Source organism: Dioscorea cayenensis, chromosome 2, assembly GCF_009730915.1.
Source record: "Dioscorea cayenensis subsp. rotundata cultivar TDr96_F1 chromosome 2, TDr96_F1_v2_PseudoChromosome.rev07_lg8_w22 25.fasta, whole genome shotgun sequence".
Lineage (NCBI taxonomy): Eukaryota > Viridiplantae > Streptophyta > Magnoliopsida > Dioscoreales > Dioscoreaceae > Dioscorea > Dioscorea cayenensis.
In genome coordinates this window covers 16,820,265-16,842,304 of record NC_052472.1, presented here as the reverse complement: position 1 = coordinate 16,842,304, position 22,040 = coordinate 16,820,265, and positions in this window count along the sequence as shown.

Here is a 22,040-nt window from a genome sequence, read left to right as displayed (position 1 = left end):
AAGCGGAGAACAAAAATATTTAAACCCAGTATGAATAAGTTTTTAAGCAGTAAATACTAAAGTTAAAGCGCTAAATAAAATGTTGAAACATTAAAGACTTATGTTAAACATTGTCCATGATTTATTACCTCTTTTCCATCGAGCGATGACAAGCTCGTTTTCTACAAAGTCGCTTGCTTCGGTAAGTACTTTCACCGTAGCATGACATCCTTGGGATCTTGCCAGAAGCGGACTTTTTTCCCCGTTCAGGTCATTTCGTAAAACCAGGAGCGTTAAGCGACCAGAGCAACCCTTAATGTACCACATGTTGGTCTTCTTCCCGTAGCATCTATCTTGCACTCGGGACGGTCGCTTGTGGAATATCCTCCACAAGCCACTTGTGCGTTACTGCGCCCGTATGTATCGCCCCATGGGTCGGTAGATCATCGGCGTAATCAGCGATCCGATTCGAACCCGAGCATGATGTATTTGGGAAGAGGGACTGTCCCCATGAGGTACACCATCAGGAGTTTGACAAAATTATCTTCTTCTCCCTCCGTCGAACAAGTTGCACTAGAGTGCTCTTGATGGAGTCTCTGTGTCTCTCGTAGGTCTTTGATAGATACCGCCCTTGACGGCGACCGGTTTTCTTCTTACGAAGACCAACTGCGTCGCCATCGCATACGAGACTAAGAACGAGGGCCACATCTTGAGGTGCGAAACTCGAGCAAGCTTTCCCGATCCACGAATTTATTGGTGCGACCATCGCTACCTTTTGCAAAAGAGAATCAAGAAAGGCCCTCTCTTGGTATATAGCTTCCGACTCGATGAGCCGCATAAGCGGTGTCCTTCGAATAATCTCCCGAGTGTCGAGGGGTCATGTTATCTTTCAATTCGACTAAGGTCTCCATCAACGGTGTCAAATAGCATCGCCCATTAACTAGGTTGACCGCCGTAATCACAAGCTGCTGACAATAACAACACATTCAACATGCGGTATTGACAAAAGTTTAAGCGGAAATATAATGTTTTAAGCGGTAAACTCTGGGTTATTAAAGCGATGATATAAAATGTTAAGCAGAGACCCATTTTTTTAAAGCAGAGACGAGAATACTTAAGCAGAGACAACAAATTTTTAAAGCTGTAACATCTCATTTCTTAAAGCGTCGACCTCTTTTGTAAAGCGCAACCATATTAAAGCGAAAGGGAAATGTACATTATAAATATTACACTAAATCATAACAATCGAAAAAAACTATTTCGATAGTGTATACATACTGAAAATGCAAAAACAAAAACAAAACCCCAGTAGAAATCTCTCTGCAGACTAACAAAACCCCAATGAGAAATCCCCCTGAGACTTCAATATCTTCCAACAAAAAGCAGGGAGCACAAAACAAAAACCGAAAAAAATCTTTCTTTGTAATGAGCAGCTTAACATAAAACCATACTCAATACCTTAGATTTCAAAGCGATGAAATGCCAACTAGTTCTGCGGGGACTTCTCCTTCGAGATACCGTGGAAAGGGAAAAAGGCGATGAAATGCCAATTACGGAGGCTTCGCAGTGAGAGACAACTCGGAGACGACTGGAAATGGAAAAAGCGAAGGCGTGAGTTGAGAAAAAAAGCAAGTAAAAAGGCTCCAATAAATTCGTCTCTCGGGATTACCCTCACGGAAAACCGCCCACTTCCTCTCAAATCGCCGAGATGGTCTGCAGCCCACGACTCCCCATGCAAGGGCATTTTTCGTCCAAAAAAATTTGAAACTCACTCCGTTCACATCCGTTCTGAGGGTTTGGGGGTTTGAAAAACATAGAGTTTAAAAAGGAGGGGATTTTTGGGGATTGAAAAAACTAACGGGTGTTTTTGGCAATTTTACAAACTTAAAAGGGTTTTTGGCAATTTCCACTATATATAATGAAAAATAATTTAAACAATAATAATAATAATAATAATAATGGTTGGTGGAGGTGAGGTGAGCCACCTACCAACTTGGACTGAGCTGGCTTGGACCGGGCTGAGCCAACTAAGCCCACAGCCCGCAACTTTCACACCAAGCCTCATTTGAAGCCAACAGCCCAAAAACTCAAAAGAAAAAAAATTCATTTGAGTAGTTTATGGGTTGATTTGGTTTCTTCCAATGAAATCTCAATTGAATTTATGTGTTTCATATATTCAAAGGTAAAACTTTAAAGGGTTGCTTGGATGGAGGTATAAGAAAGTTTCATTAAGTAAAGTAAAGTATGGTAATGGAAGGTGAATGAAGTTTTAAACTCTTTTTTGTTTGGGACAAAGTTAAATGGAGGTTTTGAAACCTTGTTATGTTTGGTTTGAAGATAATTTGAGGTAAGGTTATATATTAATATTACTAAATTATCCCTATGATGAAAGACAAAAGTTGTAACTTTATTTGCAAACATGAAACTTATACATGATTCTCTTCATTGTTTACATAAATCTCTCCATTAATTATTATATTAATTAATAATGATATTAATAATATAATATTATTAATTAATCAAATATCTTGGAATTTTTATAAATGAGTATGTGCATTTTTGTCAATAAAAAAACATTGGCACCCAAAACCTCCCTAACCCTCCAATTTGGAGGATTTAGGAATGAGAGAAAAATGGAGGTTTTAAAACCTCCATCAATCCCTCTCAACCCTTACCTTCCCCTAACCTCCTACCCAAGTATGGGTTTTTAAAAATCCTTCCCTTACCTTACTTCCAAATACCTCCATCCAAACAAGCCCTAAGTTTGGATTGGTAATGATACGTATATTACTAAGCTTGCATGTATATATATATATGTCATGCCCCAAACCCAGCTCGCTAAGCCCAATGCACTGACAAACGGCCACACACCAACCAAGCCGAGACCTAGTAAGCATGCAAGGCCTCAAAACCTATTCTCAAAATCACAAAATCTAATAGAAAAGTGAAAACTAGAAACAAGAACAGAGTTCAACACTAAAAGAAACAAAACTAAGTGTTTTGCACAGTCAATAGAAGTTTATTCAAATAAAATCTATGCCCACACAACTGGGACTTATTACATGCTAATTAAATTGGCGATGGCCCAACGATCCTTGCTAAGCTATCCACCACTCACCTCTACTCCTCATCTGAAAAAAAAATATCAACAATATTTTATGAGTTTGACAACCCAGTAAGCACCACTGAAAATATAGGGATCATTCACTCAAAATCATAATTTATAAAAAAGCAAAATAATAAATGAAATTTCTTTCAAGCAAACACCAATGTCAAACACTGAGCATATAGATCCCCCAAACAACTATTGCCAAAACTAAATCACAGAATTCATATGTTTACCATCGGTGATCCGAGATAAAATTTCAGAGAAGTCATATTTTTACCCTTGGTGACCCAAGCCAAAATTATCAGAGGCCGTTATTTTTCACCGACGGAAAGCGGTGGGAAACTATAGTTTTTAGATCAAAATACGTGTCGACACGGTCAGTGTATAACCCCCAGTGGCAGTGTTATTGCATAGTTAATTAGGGACTAGTTTCTATGTCAAAATACTTTCTGTTCACAAAACAGCAAGCTATCAAAATTCAGATTGAGCAAAATACAAAGTAATTCACCAAGCAACATTTTCAACAGTCGTGTGATCCTATTTTTCATAATATCAAAATAATCAATTATTTAACCTTAATCGATAATTCAAAAATATCATTAATCAGAAAACTAATGATATAAAAATTTCAAATAAGATACAGAATGCAAATAATCAGAAATTGATAAAATATCTGAAAATTGAAAGTTTTAAAAAGAACTTGATAAGATAGATCGGAATTTAAATAAAGTATATAAAAATTCAGAATTTAAGTATATCAACATTTAAATAGTTCAATAACTTTTAATTTAAAAACATCTTTAATTCAAATTTTTTTAAAATAATTAAATGATAAATCCAATATTAATAATACTTAAGGGGATAAAGTTAGATTGAGTAACAGTAATCTAATTTTACAAAATAAATAATTAAAATGATTAAATCCACAAATTTAGCTAGTGTCAAAGGATGTATATACATAATATAATTTATATGTGGTTACTTACCTAGATGTCTCCCAATTCCAAGACTCTAAATCAGATTACCAAAATCAAGCACCTGAAGGAAACCCTAACAAACATTAAGCATGTGCATAAACAACAAAACCCCAAATTATAAGCTCATAGATTTTGTGAGAGAGGCATACTAGGATGTACATGACCATACCAAAGGGCTTTAAGAAAATACCTAACAATGCAAATGACTAAAATGGTCATCTAAAAATTACATCCTAAAGGCCAAGGTATATAGAAGCTTAAAATCAATCCAAAACAATTATCAGAAACCATGAAGATTATTTAATGATCGAAGCTAGCTCATCAAATTCTACCAAATTTTGGTCAGACAAATACCTAGAAAATATAAGGAAAAGCCAAGTGATAGCAGATTCCATGAGAAGATTCATTCTTGTCCCAAGTCAACAATGTAAGACAGGTGAAATTGAATGAATGAAAAAGCATTGGTATTCATGAGAAAAGGCTAAGTAATCAGAAAATCTCTATACATAATTAGGAAACATGCTGATGTAGACAATAAACTAAATAAGATAAATAAATGAATGAATAAACAAAAAGGGGCTGATGAATACGTATCAAATTCCTTATGGTAGTCAATGGAGTGGAAATTAAGGATGAGGATAATTAAGCAAGATCTCACAACCAAAATAAAAATTTCAAGCATCTACCTTAAATTTTCGTCAACAAAATTCAACAGAGAAGATATCGAGAGCCTGCCGCCAAGGTCACCACGCGACACGAGAGGAAATAGGGTTTCCTCCGGTTTTCTACTCTTCTTTTATTTAAAAACCAAAACAAGATATCGCGTGAGGATCTTCGCTCGGGCGTTACGGAACCATAAATCAGATTCGAGAGGTTGGGATAAGATAATGATTTTTCTTTAAAATATAAATAAATAAATATATTTAACTAAAAGTAATTTAAAATTAATTAAGAGAACGGGGTCTACAATATACTTAGAATTAGGAGGTTGATATTACTAATGATATTGGATAAATTAGTGTTAATGGCTTGCGTGTAATGTCACTCTTGGCATGAGAATTGGAGTTAATCTAATGGTTGTGAACATTGAATGGCATGTGCCGGATGAATTCTTGTGAAGAGTAAATGTAAAAATTGAAGGCGAATGTGGTGGAAATTTTGATATTAATGAAAGTTTGTTATGGAAATTACTATTGTTATATATTAGTTAGTAGCATGTGTCAATTGTGAATTTCAAATTTGGGCATTTGGATAGATTGCTTATAATATGGCAATAAATATGCTTGATTTAAAGCCTAAAGATGTAGGCGAGGTTATATGAAATATATATCTGTATGGGTGAATGCTTATACCTTAACGTGTAATCTTAGTGTTAGTTTATGGGTTAAAAGATGGAAGGAAAATATGGTTGATGGAATGTGGCCGCTGAAGGTTGGCATGTGTTAAGTATGTATTTGTATATATACTCATATTTGCATATGTATGGTAAATGATTGGTAAGCTTGACATATTGTTGCTTTGTTTATATCTTCATAGATATTGACGAAAGTGATGAGATTAGAAGTTAGGGTTAAAAAATTTTATATCTTCTCGTAGGCTAAAGAATAATTTTAGATTATTGATAATGTAACTTTTTACTGTAGCTTTGAGAAAATTAATGATTAGTTCATCTACTTGTTCTTCTCATGTTTATCTCTTGTTTCCCCTGGTTTGATCTACTTCGAAAAAGCTTGAGATAAAAGAAGGAAATGATAAGAGGTTTATGAATACGAAAATAATTAGAAATCTACACACACGCGTGTGCACACACATATGTATTCTTGAGATGGAATTATTGATAGGGATTGTAGTTACCTACTGTATGCAAGTGTACGTGGTGGTCAAGTGATATAGAGTGTTATGAAGTAGGGTTATTGACCCACAGTAAACTAGAGAATACTATTACTAACTCTAAACCTGATAATTAACTTAATCAAAGTAGTGGAGTGTAAATATGAAGTAAAACTAAGAATCAGAAACACAAATAGATATACAATGAAAAAGGCATAAAGGAAGGGTGTCCGGGCAAACACTTCCCCTAGGGTTTGTTAGGTCCTAGACAATGGTTGCACAATATCTTGCAATCACTACAACATTATAGGGTTTTAGCGGCATTATATTTGCGGTGTTTTCCATAAACGTTGCCGGGTTTACTGTGTTTTTAATGTAAAAAGCCATGAAAGCCATTGTGGGAGGGAAGTCTTGGACATTGGTGGCATTTTATATATAAACGCCGGGAATATCCATGTGTGCGGTAACTGGAAAGGTTGGCGTGGATAATTTTAGGATATCAGTGGGGCTTTCTGTAAAGCGCCAAGAGAAATGCCAGTAAATGCTTTTGTTTGCACGACGTTTGAGTTAGTAAACACCGGGAATTTGGGGTTATTAGCGGGGTTTATCTTAAAAATGCCAAAAAAATGCTATGTAATAATTTTTATAAAAACACAACCCTTGATTTGGTGTCGTTTGGTTTGGAAACGCCGGTGAAGGTTTTTTAAAGTCATCGTCCTTGGATCGACTTCTCCAACTATGGATTACCCTGCACCATCGACACCCCAGATACCACTGCACAGCTCCACCCTCATCTCTTCACCCAAACCCTAATCTCTGCCTCCTTCGCTGATGTCCTTATTGGCGAGGTAACGCTCATCAAGGTCATCCATGGTCGCGTCACCGGGGTGATTTTGAAGGATGGTCGTGAGATCCCCGCTCGCACCGTTTTGCTAGAGCTGGTCCCCGATCCTTGCCTCCCTACTCGGCATATCCGAGCTCAAAACTTACAACATTATGATCCGGCCCCATGAGCCCTACACCATCACTCCGCACGCTCTCTTTCTCAGCTACCAAGATTCGTTGGCTTTTCTTTACCAAGGTTATAGATAGAGGTTGTTTGGTCTTCAATCTCTGATTTCTGGTTAGAGATAGTTCTTCAATTTGTTCATTTTAGTGTTTTTTTAGGATTTAATCGTTTGGGTTTTTTTTTAGGTTTATCTTTTGGTTGCAAGCTTCAGGCAACTTTCCCCATTCTCTCCATTCATTCTCCATTCTTTTGTCAGATCTCTAGTAATCTTTCTACTAACTCTATCTTTCTTGCATATCAAACATCCAACTGGGGTTTGATATATTTCATTTGCCTGTTTTTTTTATATCTTTTGTTGGTTGTTGCATTTCTCCCATTTGCTAGTTGGGTTTCTTTGTTAAATTCAATGTGGGATTGAGCTTTGATTCTTCTTCAATGATTGATTTTTTCCCATTGAAATTCAAGACGATTGATTCAATGTTGCATGAGATATATCTGTTTCTTATATGGTTGGCTATTACTTGAAACTTTGGGCATATTTGTGCCATTTGGTCTAGGTGAGTTACTATTTATGGTTTGTGAAGACCCATTTATTTGATTCTTGATCGGAAAATCGACGTGTTAAGAATGGTGAGAGGGTAATATTTCAGTTGGAGCAGGAAGCTCAAAGCCATTCCCAATTTTTATTTTATATCATCCTAGAGAGGGTTTCACCTTGTCATGACAATAAATACCACAAATATTTCATCCATTAGTAAGATATAACTCAAGCACTTTAGCCTAACATTTTGAACACCTTCACATCATCTTCGGGTATGCAAATTAATGAAGCCGTTTGCTAATTGTCATTTATAGCATATTATTTTAATTCATAGTTTATTTTCTGGTTTGGTACTTACTGAGTTGCATGTTTGTGAGTTGTGCATTTATGTAAAATTTTGAATAATCTTTGAAGGTGATTCCTTTACAAGTTCATATTTACATATTAGGTTTAATGGTGGCAGATATCTAGTTGAATTACATTTCGAGAGACAAAAATTGGGACCATTTGTGCAAGTTCTACCATTTTGTACCTGGCTTCCGAATCAAGGTACACAATCCGTGTGCTTTTGGATGTTTGGCACACTCATCAAACTAATTTATTATTAAACAATACTTTATTTCATCTTTTAAAATTTGATGCCAGTAAGAATGGGAAATGGTGTGTGTGTGTGTGTGTGTGTGTACTTAACTTTGCCTATAAATTTGAAACGGAAGTTTAAGTCTTTATTCAATCAAGATCAGGTCCAATAATGAAACACTGCGTGTTAGTCAATAAGAAACTTTGTTAAATTTTTTGTTTGGTTTTACTGGTTGTTGCTTTGTTGAAATCCTAAAGGAAATAAATTCATCTGACTTGATTTTGGAATTGATCTTTTTATTTTTTTCTTTATGAAGTTGTTTCTGTCTGTCCTAATCTTGGAATGATTTGTTTATTTTTTGTATGTATCTTTGTGATAACCTGTTGATTTTGAGAATGTTGTTTGATGTTGAGATTCTAGATATGTTATTCAATTTTTGATAGAATTTTTTTGGGTTCAGTAGAGTGATAATGGTGTGCATCCACGAAGTGCCCTAAGATATATTTTTATTAAATCCAACTTTAATTTTACAATGTATTTGTGACCAACTGAAATGGAAAACACATTATAGTTTTTAAGCATTTTATTAACTTCATTTATACTATACAATGGTGGATAAGAGTTGGATGCATAAGTCAAGATTGTCTGACGAGTATGTAGAAGGAGTGGAGGCATTTCTTGATTTTTCATTTGATAACTCAAGTCAAGACAATGTGATTGTTTGTCCTTGTGTAAAGTGTGTGAATGTTCATTGACATATGTGTAAAGTAGTGGAAGAACATTTAATATGTGTTAGAATTCTACGGGGTTACACTTATTGGTTCTTCCATGGGGAGCGTGTTCCTTCTTCAACATCTAATTTGGATGACACAGTCACAGTTCCTCTGAACTCCACTCATCCTACATCAACATTTCCTAGTAGCCACAGTGCCATGGGAGAATTGTTATGTGACACTTTTAACATTCATCATGATGTTCATGGGGGCATTGAATCTAATAGTGGCAATGTTCTAAAGGATGAAGGCTAAGGCCATGATGGGGTAGGCGAGGAACAATCTTCTATGGAAGCTGCAAAGTTCTACAAGTTACTAGAAGATATGAATGAAAAACTTTATGATGGATCAAAGCATTCCAGGTTGTATTTTTGCATTTGCCTCTTCCATCTGAAATGCATGTGTGGGATGACTGGAAAAGCGCTCGATTATCTAATTGAATTTTTGAAAGAATCTTTCCCAGCCACTAATATTCCTACAAATAGTCATGATTCTAAGAAGGTTATCATAGACTTAGGACTTGGTTATGAAATAATTCATGCTTGCCCTAATGATTACATGAAATCAACAAGCTTATCTTGTGTGTGGCAGTTCTCGTTGGTTGTCCACTGAATCTAACCACTCTTTCAATGATGATGATGAAATAGTTCACAAAAGAGTAGCGAAGGTTTTGCGTGATTTTTCCATCATCCCAAGATTACAAAGAATATTAATGTTCTTAAGGACTTTTGGTGATGTAACTTGGCATGCTGATGGTCGTATAGAAGATGGGTGTTTGGAGCATCTCGCTGACACTGAGGCATGGAAAGCGTTTAACATAAGATACCCAGACTTCGCTTCTGATCCTTAAATATTAGGCTCGGACTTTCCTATGATGGTTTTAACCCATTCAAGTTACTAAGTACTTCTTATAGTACTTGGTCAGTGGTGTTGATCCCTTACAATTTGCCACCATGGAAAGGGATGAGACAATCTTCTTTTCTCTTATCCATGATCGTCCCTGGAGGTAATGGTCTAGGAAATGACATTGACATCTACTTATAGCCTCTAATCAAAGAGCTGAAACAACTGTGGGTTAGCGTTTAGACGTATAACACATCAAAGAAACATAATTTCAATTTGCGAGTTGCTCTAATATGGACAATAAATGATTTTCCTGGTTATGCAATTTTATTTGGTTGGAGCATGAAGGGGAAGTACACTTGCCCTTGTTGTGTTGCACAAACTTCATCAAGATGGTTATCCAATGGACAAAAGTTTTGTTACATGGGACATTGGCGGCGGTTAGCAAAAGATCATCCATATAGGCTCCAAAAACATCTATTTGATGGTACCTTAGAGTATTACGAGGCTCCTTTATCTACTAGTGGGTTTGACATCTTGTTAATGTTAAATGGTGTGCAATAAATTTATAGGAAAGGAATGAAACAAAGCTGAAGAAAATTAAAGATTTACATAGGCTCAAGGAAAAGACAAAGGTAAGAATCCAATTTTCAAGAAGATAGTGACATGGATAAGGAAGAAGATGAATCACATGAGGCAAAATTGTGGAAAAAGAGAAGTATATTTTTTTGATTTACCATATTGGGAGCATAGCCTTTTACGGCATAAGCTAGATGTGATGCACATCAAGAATAATGTTTGTGAAACTATTATTGGAACAATTCTTAATGTTGATGGCAAATCAAAGGATAACTTGAAAGCCAAACTTGATTTGGTAGATATGGGAATTCATCATGGTCTTCATCTTGAATATGTTTCTAATGGGAGAACAAGGTTGCCACATGTTGTTTATTCAATGACCATAGAGGAGAAGGATGTGTTTTGTCAAGTTTTGAAGGACATTAAAAGAACCAATAGACTACTGACACCGTGAGAACCAATAGGTAATTAGCATGGCGCTTCTAACACACTGTAATCGTAATATCTTACTTATTTCGTAGTCATGGAGAACCAATAGGCAAAGTTGAAATAGCAGAATTAGATGCTAAATCATTGGCACAAGCACATTGATATGTCTTAAGTGAAGCTATTGACACACTGCAATCATAAGTGAAGCATTTTCACTTCTTTTACTTTGTATGCCATAAGTTAATAATATTTATTGCAATTAATTATAGTGAGTATAAGAATTTCTTGAGACAACAAATGCGTGGTTGACGTTCAAAAGTTCGTGATGTTGATATGCAATTTACAAAGACTTTTCATGAATTATTAGAGGAAATTGTAAGTGCTGAAAATTAGAAGCAGAATTCTCTATAAATTTCTAAAGTTTTATTTCCAAACATATATTGACATAATTTTCCTAGGTTTCTTATGGAAGAATTGTGACTGAAGAAGTTAGGTTTCTTTCACAAGGACCAAACCGAATTGTTAAGCGATACAAAGGATATATCAATAATGGATTTTGCTTCAATACCAAATCCCACGAGAGATTAAAGAAAACTCAAAATTCTGGATGCCTTGTTAATTCTTCAACAATGAGTTATGCTAGTGCAAGTGATGCTAACCCCATGTAAGGAATAGTTGACTATTTAGGGATTTTTTTGAATGATATTATTGAGCTAGACTATTTTCAAAAATTCAAAGTTGTGTTGTTTCGATGTGATTTGGCTGATGTTGGTAATAGGCGAAGTATCAAGAAAGATAAATATGGATTTACCATGATGAATTTTTCTAGATTAATCCACACGGGTGCTCATGTCATTGATGAGCCTTATGTATTTTCATCACAAGTGAAGCAAGTATTCTACTATAAAGATCTCGCAGAAGCTGGATAGTATGTTGTGATACGTAATCAAGCTATGCAAGTGCATGACATGGGTGATGAAGCGACATAAAATGGTCCTCAAACTGATTGTTTTCCTCGTAATAATGAAAGGATTTTATCTTCTAATGATGATGAGCAATGGTTTCGTGAAGATGTCAATGAGGATGTGTTATGGACGATTAATGAGTGTGTGTATGGGTCATCAAGTAATACCTCATGGGTAAACATGAGAGTTGTATTTTCTTAGGAACGGTGAGAGGCCCCTATTACTTCCCTTTTCACTTAATCAATAGTCTAAATGTTTACGTTATTTTTTTATTTTACTTATATAATTTACTAAACACTAAAATGGAGGATCATTAAGCACAATTGGAAGGAGTTGGGTAGTTGTATGACAGTTTTCTTGATTGTTACTTATGCTAAGCATTGAGTATGATAATCGTATTCTAGTATTGGATCGGGGAATTCAAAGGCCTACTGGTCCCAATCTCTTAGCAACGAGGTCTAAATCACTAGGAACTTAAGATAAAATCTCTTCCTATCCGGCCCATCCTCCTATGTTTTCCTTAAGTACAAGAATTCCTCTAGAAAGGATAAACAAACCCTAAGCCTAAGGGGCAATCGATCCCTAATCTAGAAACCTAACTATGCCTAATCTCTTAACGCATATATAGATCTAACATGGCATGTGTGTTCTAATATAGTAGCATATCTTCCTCACCACATTAACAGGATAATAATTCAAAAAATATACAATGAACCACAAAATACTAGATTGATTTAATGAATAATGAATCAAGGTTCATAACCAATCATCAAAATAGCTTGACATACAATTTCCTTTGAATTGGGGTTCTATGGATCTAGAATAAATATATGAATAGAGATAAATCCATAAGAACAAGGAATAATCTATAAAAAATTCCTAAGCTAACTCCATTTAATAGATCTCCAAAGGTTGAGGTCGAGAGCATTCAAAAATTGACAAGACGACGCCGAATCTCTTCACGCCCCCCTCCTCCTCCTCCTCCTCTAATGATGTACGTTATATATCCCTTGGAAAACCCACTGAAATAGTGATGAAAGTTGTCTCCCGTCCCTCGGATCTCCAGAACTCCGGCCGTCCCTACCTTATTCGCCATAAGAACCTCTCCCTAGATCAGAAAATCCTAGGGTTTATATAGTGTCAGTCCACCATGGCCTCACCATGGGTATTATGATGCCTGTGGTGAGTAATTTATTGTGTGGGCTTCAAGTCGTGTCTTGGTATGGCTTCTCAGGAGTTGTGTGGGTGGATCACGACCGTGATAGATTTACAACAGTCATGGTGAAGCCGTTGTGGCTTTTGTGATGCTCCCAATGAGTCCACACTGTCACGGCTTGATAACGACAATGTTAAGGGTGGACAACAACCATGGTGAGTTGTCACCACGGCTGTTGTGAGCCGTGGTGAAGCTCTGATTCAGTAACTTAGTCTATTTTACCTCGAAACGCCCCCGAATTCACTTTTTTGGCCTTAAAGCAGAATAAAATGCCGTGGTGAACAAATGAATGAAATTCTATACTAATTAGGTGCTAAACATGTAAAATATTATACTAAATGTAGTGTAAATGATATGAAAATTATGCACTTTCAAGCACTTATCAATGTGCATGCATCTTACTGAGTAAATTACTCCATTTTGGTACCTAGAAGACTTTTGGCAGAATGGTAGTAACCCAATTGAACTATGCAATTTATTGGTTCATCTTTGTTTGTACTGAACTTTTGGCAAAATATATGTTAATTTTTCTGTTCATCTTTGTTTATACTATCTTTTGTCACCTAATTTATTGGTTCATAAGATTCTATTGGTAAACACAGACCTCTAAGTCATTAATTAAGTTAAATCGAAATTACGCTGGATTTTGATGCTGATAATAACAATATTAGTTACATAAATTTGAAGTGCTCCCTCCACTCAACTAAATAATGCCTCTTCTAACACTGACTAGGTACACATCTTGAATTCATTTATTCACTGTCACACCTTGTTAAATTCAATTGTTCATCTCTCTCGATAAAGACCGGTCGCAACATCTCCAATAGGTATCATGAGTTACAATTTGCCAACTTCTTGTCATATAATTTCGTTTGGTTATGTCAATTTGTAACAATATTCGATTGGTGTTTCTTTTTTTTTTATTGGTCTTAATATCTATTGAGTTTGCAAATTGGAATTGTTATGAAATATGCTTTTTCAATAACATGAAACCCTAGGGCACATCATGTAGAATTCTCAATTTAATATGAAACCCTAGGGAAAATCATGTGCACTTAGGGCACGAATTACAGAGTGCTTGCAATATACAAAGTCAATTTTGGGCCAATAAAATCATGGATTTCAAAAATGTCTCCTACTAGACACATAGAAACAATCAACAATTTACTTTTCCTATTGAAACTTCCAATAAATAAACAATTTGATGTGAATAGAAGAATGGCATGAAAGTGAAGTCTACTCCAAAAATGACAGACATGCTCCTCTCTAATCCCTAGTTTGAATGTGAATCAAAGAATTTAACTGTGTGATCAAATGGTTGAGATTGATAGTTATTATTATGTTACTATAATAATAAGCTAATAACCTATTGTATAGGTTGCCACTTTGAAAATAATGAATTAATTGATTGATTGATATTTCTTCTATAAATTTAATTGTTTCATAAATATTTTTTTCTTGTTTGATATATACCTATCATTATGATGTCATGTTGACAACATTAAGATGCCAAAATTAAAATTGAAGGCTATGCAATTAATCTAATCTGAAACAAATACCAATGTTGATACATCAAATGAAGTTGGGAGCAAATCTACTCCACTGCCTAATGCTCAACCTCACACCTCAACTCATTCATTAGATAATGATTCAAATTGCAATAGGGATGATGAAAACCAAGAGAATGGTAACATATTCGAAAATGCAACAATGGCCACTGGAGTGGTTAATTTAAACACAGCTATTTTATGCAATTGATTTCTGACTCCAACCTTTTGAATAATGGATGAAACTATTTAGTCTTGACGAATTGTCACATTAATTTTTGTAGTTGACAATGCGGGCCGGCACAAAGGAAGAGGATGAACAACTTTGAAGGAGTTGTGGGCACTGCCTCCATAAAAAAAAGTATTTGGTTAGTGCAAACCGGTTGGGTCAACCAATTGGGCTTGAGGCACAATTGTTCTCTTCATTTTTAGGTATGCTCGCTAGATTTTGCCAGAAGATTGGTCTTCAATATGAGAGTTGGCATAAAGTGCCGAAAACATTGAAGGATGAACTATTAAACTTCATTGAGGTATGCCTTTATACTTAAATTTGTGTAATGCATAAGGTGCTCTTTATTTACAGAGGAGATCTTGCTTATGGCAATTAGATTTGTTAGTTACAAAACAAAGTTATTAAGGTCATAATATTTGGTTGAAATTATTTTTTATTGTCACATAGATGCGCTTTTTTCTTGAAATACTAAAAGACTATGTGCTTAAGTCTTTGGGAAAGAAATGGAGGGACTACAAACATGATTTGAAGAAAAAGATATTTCAAAAGAGAGGATGGACTACAGGCAAATAAAGAGAAGCATCTAGAAGGGAGCATTAGCTGGAAATGGGAAGAGTTAGTTGACTTTTAGTACTCGAGAAAAAGGGGAGGATGGAATAAAATTTTTCCTTTACATGTAATAATCTTGGTATCTTACTTATGTCATTTAATGTACATGTTATTATGCAAGAATCAAAACATGTTGGGGTTGCCTCTAGAATGCAACAAGAGTACATGCACACCTCTGGTTTAAAAAGTTTCATAAGAAAGAAAAAGAAATGATAAAAAATTGTTAAGTCTTACAAGATTCAATATTTGGTTGCATATGATTTTTTTCCAGGAGTATGCTTTACTGTTAAATATTACTAGTCTATATTTTCTTGATTTAGGAGCTTAGAAGTGGAAGGAAAATAGGGCATCTTGAGTTTTTCAAAGCGACCCATACTAAAAAAGATGGATCTTATTTGAATAATGAGACAAAAGAAATTATGGTAATATGTCTTTCACCATTATTCTTCCTTTTATTACTTTCTTTTCAAATAACATTTGTTAAAAAAATTTTTACCTAAATGTAGGAAAAGGCAAATGTAAAGCTAGCTAAATATGAATCAATAGATGGGGATGAGGGAATGATTGAAACAGAAATTTTGACTCAAGTGATTGGAAAAGAGTGACATGGCTGAGTAAGAGGGCTTGGATTGGGTCATACACCTACAAACTATTACGACCATTCAAGTAGTCGTGGTCTCACAACATGTGGTGGCTATTCAACTTAGTGTAGAGATCTTTGCCAACAGATGGATGAAAAGTTCCATTAGATGGAAGATGAGCTTGGGTGAGAACATGCTAATTACAAGGCTCTTTTACTTTCTTGCAACAGGAATTCCCTGGAGCTACTATCCTCCTGCCTAGCATAGGTGGATCAACTTCTCAATCGCAGGTATTTCAAACTTGTAAAATATATTATTATTTTTATTTCTATATTTTAAACATATAATTGTAATTATTGCAGAATCAATACATTAGATCTCAGATATCTGTGGCTAAGACAGTAGGTTTGGTGTGCATGTTTAGGTAATTGTACATTAAATATATAATGGTGTGTTTATGAATACCATCTAATACTCTAAATTATTCTTCCGGAATCAGGCTTTTGGAGAATAGTGATGCACTCTTTGGAGTTTCGATGGTCAACATTGGTGAAGTTTGATATTTTTTTCCCTTTTTATGTTGTGTTTGTATGTGAACTTTAAATGGTCTTGGTGTCTGTATGAGATTTTCTCACAATTTCACCTATCATATTTGGTTAAATACTTATGATTGTTACTGAGATTCATGATCTCTAAATTGATTTATATACATGTGTATGGCATCTAAATACATGAATGATACATTATATATTGTTTTTATATTTCCTTTAATCAACAAATGGAGAACCTTCTGGTTTAATTTGGATTTTAGGTAATATTCAAGTTTATTCCAGGGATTAGGTGAAAAATATGTAAATAATGTGATTACATGATTACCTTAATTTACCAACATTTCTTTATAAAAAACGCCGGCATTCTCGATAGGATTATCCTAATTTATCCTCTGCATTTTAGATGAAAACACCGGCTATATTGGTGGCATTTTGTGAAGAAAACACCACCCCATTGCTGCCATTTTTCTTTGAAAACGCCGCCAACAAAGCCCAAATTATTATAGGAAACGCAGCTCATTAACCGGCATTAATAAACTAGAACGTCGGCAATAGGGTGGCGTTTGTCTTCTAAACACCGATAAATCAGGTTGTTTCTCTGAAAATCTCCAGCAATAATTGCGGCATTTTTTATTTTAAACGCAGCTGTATTTACTGGCGTTTTGTAACAAAAATGCCGCTAAATGCCAACGTTTGTCCATAAAATGCCACCCCGTCAGCGATGTCAAATTCATTGGCACTTTCCCCGGTGTTTTTCGAAAGCGCCATGAAGCGATCTGGTGGCATTTATAAATGCCGCCAAAGGTAAAGAAAAACGCCGGGATGGACTAATATGTTATAGTAGTTGAACCTAAAGAGAGTTCATAATACATAATACATTCTTTCTCAAGGTGAATAGTAATTGGTCTCATACGGTGTTGATACAGACTACCCTATGACGGCAATACACTGTATGAACTTCTTTTAGAGAAAACACAAATTCAAAGATTTAGACAAAAGGTTCTCTCGAAGTAACTGCCCCTAATCCCACATGAAGTAAATCGGAATCTCTTTTTGAAGCTACTCCCTACGATTGCATTACACATGGAATCCTATGCTAACTCACTTGGAAGGATCACAAGAGGAGAAATCTCAACTCTAAAGTGCCCTATTTCTAGGTGGACTCATGATCCCCTTCAATTGCTGCTTATCTATACTATGTTGATCTTTCAATTCATAACACAAGTATATTAATCATAAATTCTTCTATTTCGCTACAATAGAAGAATTTATGATTAAATTCTTGATTGCTTGGTGGAACAACCTTCGAGTATGGCGAGAAGCTCGCGGAGGAGTGGAAATGACTATTTGGGAGCGTTTGTCTTTGAGTGGATAATAGTATTTGCATAGTAATATCAGGGGTTTTTAAAGTTCATTCATGAATTCATGTATGCTCTTTATCAATATAATATGGTCATGATGCTATCATCCTTTCTAATAAGGTTTTGCAGGTTTCACTGGTATTTTTGGTTTGTTGAAAGGTCAAATGTGGATTATTACTTTATTTATAAATGCTTGGAATTTGAAACTCGTATTATGTTCGGGTATATACTAAGTTTCATGATTAACTATATGTTTATTTTTATTTTTGCTAGTTATGTGTAAATTACTTTTCAAAGTATATTTATTTTGAAGGAAGTATGTTAGTATGTGTACGTATCTACATTCCAAGATAATATGGTTTGATGTGTATTTATTTAATTGGGCATTTGTGTGATAAATTCCTTGAATTGGAAATTGAAAAGAATTACATTGTTGTATTTGACGTTGATGGTAACTACGAACATAGTTAAGATATGCGTAGAGCCATTGACAAGGTTCATATATGTGAGAAACCTGGGTCACCGCATGGGGATCTCAGTGGCCAACGCCAAGGTAGAGCTTTTGTTAAAAAACGTATGAAAACCCTTTGTGGGACCTAGTTGTGGCCACATACCAAGTTAGATATGTTTTGGCCAGCTTCATGTTTTACAATCCGGAACGCCGGAGACTAACGCCAAGTGGAGGACTTTTTATTAATTGATAAAACCCTTGGCAGGACCATGCAGAGAGTTGATGGTCAATGTTGGTCTGGTCAGCTTTTGTTAAAATGTTTTGTGTGCTTTAAAAATATTTTTTTTTGTAATTAAACTTGGTTGGGTTATCTTGGAATATTCTTATATTTTCACATATCAGTATTTTGGAAGTTTTATTGTTGCATAGAAAATGGAGATGTCTACCTTTTTATCAAATTACTTTAATTTATTATTCTTATTATTTATTTTCTTTTTCTTATTATTATTATTGTTGTTGTTGTTGTTTTTGTTATTGTGATCACTGTTATTATTATTGTTATTATCGCTATTACTTGGATATTGAGCATTGATGTTGCTATTTCTCATATGACTTTATTACTCTAATGTGTTGTGCATTTGTCACTCACTGAGTAACGTTGTTACTCACCCACTCACCTCTTTTCCCAAGTCTAGCTTAGAATAGTGGTGGTGTGTTAGGAGTTGTGTAGGGCAATCTGCATCCAGTAATGGTCAGTTTGGGCCTTATTGTTTTGTTTAGCATGTTTAGTGGATCCATTAGGCTGTTATAGAGTTTGACTTGTTATTTATTATCTATTATTTTCTATTCTTGCATTTTACCGTTGAGTTATCGTTGTTTTCTTTCCGGTATACATTTCATCTCTTTTGTATTTGTTAATTGAGCCTTTCTGGAATTATTTGTGTGATCTATTATTTTTCTTTAATGATAGTGAACAAGTATGAGCATTTTTCTCTCTTGTAAGCCTTGCGGCAATTCAAGAGTTAGATGAAGTGTATCCTTCTTTGGAATTGTCGCAACGGTTGTCGCGTGCCTAGCTTGCGGGTCGGGCCGTGACAGTAGTGGTCTCTACAATTCGATCTATTGATAAGAATGTGTGGGAGACTAATAAAGAGTGTTAGGACACCTCTCAAGGATTCTTAGACACATTGCATTACCGCACATGTGATCTCAGACCAATGCCAAAGTGGGCTTAACCATATTTTTATTTTTGATATACATAATGTAGCAACAGCGGACTCCAAAACATGTTGTAGCCACAACTATGTCAGGATGGTTTTTTGGCAAGTCCAATAACTTGATTTCAATATGCAAGCCTTGAGTTGAATCTAATTATATTTTGTTTTTGTCTCATTTTCTATACTTTATCCATATGGGGTTTATTTTACTATATCTTAAACATGAGTGTGAGTTAATTTAATTAACAACTACATGATACGTGTTTAATTCAGAATATGAGATTTTGAAATTATACATATTTTAGACCGTCTCTTTTGCTCTTCTCTATTTTTACTGATTTTGGCAATGTTTTCTTAACTTCTTCATGTGTAACTATGTTACTCATCACATTCCTCTATATTTTCCAAGTCATTATTCTTAGTACCGTTGTGTTAGACACTGTAGTTTGTGGGGACCCATCCTATATTTTGTGTCAAAGTGTTGCACCCTCCATGTTTAGGCATGTCTTAAGGCGGATCCATTAATATTTGAATATGTATTTTGTACAACTTCATTATTTATCTCTTTCTTACCCGTTATGTGCCTTCCTATAAATTTTGATTTTATATAAAGTATTGAAAGACTTTCGAAATAACTTCAAGCAGGGTATCAATACGCATTGCAGTGTCTTAGAGTGATGTAGATATATGTGTCATCTACTCCGGGACTCCAGGATAATGCAGTAGTTGTCATGTGCTCATGAACAATATGCAGTTCAGGTGTGACACATAGAATTTAGAGTTCACTAGAGTTAGGCCAATATAAATATATACTTTATGAATATAAGCCACATCATGAATTAATAATAACAAGCTCTAACTTGGACAAAGTGAATAACTCAGACTTCAAAGTTTTGAATGCGATGAAGAAAAAATACAAAAAAGCTAGCCCTTACATCCTAATTTATAGTTCTAAGATGAGTCACGGAAGAAAACGACTTTTGTTCTTCTTCTCTTTGTTGAATTTTAATTTTTTTTTTCTCTAATATTTCCAACTTCATTCGACTCCTTACCTGATATATAAAGCTAATTAATGTAATTAAATTAACCAAAACACACTTATATGTATGTATGTATGTATGGGACGTGCTTAGTTCAAGACTTCAAAAAGTTTTTTATTTTAATTGTTTTACAAAAATAAACAAGTCATATATTAAAGACATGCACACCACCGAAAAGTTGATCATCATGTTTGTATACACTCAACTGGTGGACTAGGAGATTAGGCTGCAAATCCGCTCTCACAACTGAGGATTCTTTTTTGATATCACCGTATCCGGTATATTTTGACCCTGAACAATATATAAAAGTCCCCATAAACCTTTTTTTTTTTTTTGCAGTGGGATCAATATCACTAAACCAAAAGTCCCTTGGTAAAATAAATAATTTTTAAATTCATTACATAAAAAACATTAACCCAAAGTTGATTAAATTTTGATTAGTGCTAATAAAAACTCAATATTTATTTTTATAATTAATGATATTTATTACAGTTCTACTTTTTAAAATTAATTATTAAATATATTTATCTATAGATCGTCACATTATTTTAAAAATTTTGGTGAGATAGCAATTAATTTTCTTCATGAGTTAATAGAAAAGATTTTTTAAAGTGATGACACATAGGAGGGTGTACTCTCTCTTGTGGTTGTCAACTATTCTTTGGCTCGGTGAACTAAATCACTTCATTTTTAGAACTTTAATCAAATTTTTGACTATCAAATTATGAACTTTAATCATTGATTTAGTTTGACTTTAATGCTAACCCCAAGTTAAGATGCCTCTTTCATCTCAAAAATAAGTTTTTCAACAATAATAGGATTAAGGATTAATATTCTACCACTAATAAAGGTCATTTGTTAATCAAGAACAAGATCTTCAATCAAAGCACTGAACAACCATGTCATAATTACTTCGGTGATAATTTGAATAAAACTAATCTATCTACAAATAATTTGGCATATATCAAGAAAATGGAAAACAATAACTCTAGTAACATATTAAAAAAAATTTAAAATATGAACCGCTTTAATGTCTAAGAGAGTAAAGTACTAAATATATAAAAGGTTATATATATACTGTATATACATACACTGCACTAGGATGGAAGCTGGTGCTTACGGCATAGGGATACAAATTGGTTAAAAAAAAATTTAAAAAATAAAATTGATTAAAAAATTAAAAAAAATAACCAAACACTAATATTATATATATATATATATATAGTAAATAAACTTTAAATATATATTGTATATATTACAAATACAATAGTTATATACCATATATAATATTATATTATATATACTAAATATATAGCATACCACTTTTAAAAAACCCCTTAAAAAGCCACAAAAAAAAACCAAAAACTAATGGTATATTATTATTCACAAACAAACACCCCAATATATATATATATATATAATTTTTAAAAAACTCTAAAAATTAAAAAAAAATAAATTAATAAATAAACAAATACTATATATATATATATAGGGACCCTATCCTAACACTCTTCTCTTTTCTTTCACTCAATATCTTTTATTTTCAATTTCTCTCACTTATCTTTTTAGTTTTTTATAAATGTCTATTGAGGTCTACAGAAAATATTTTTTTCCATATTAT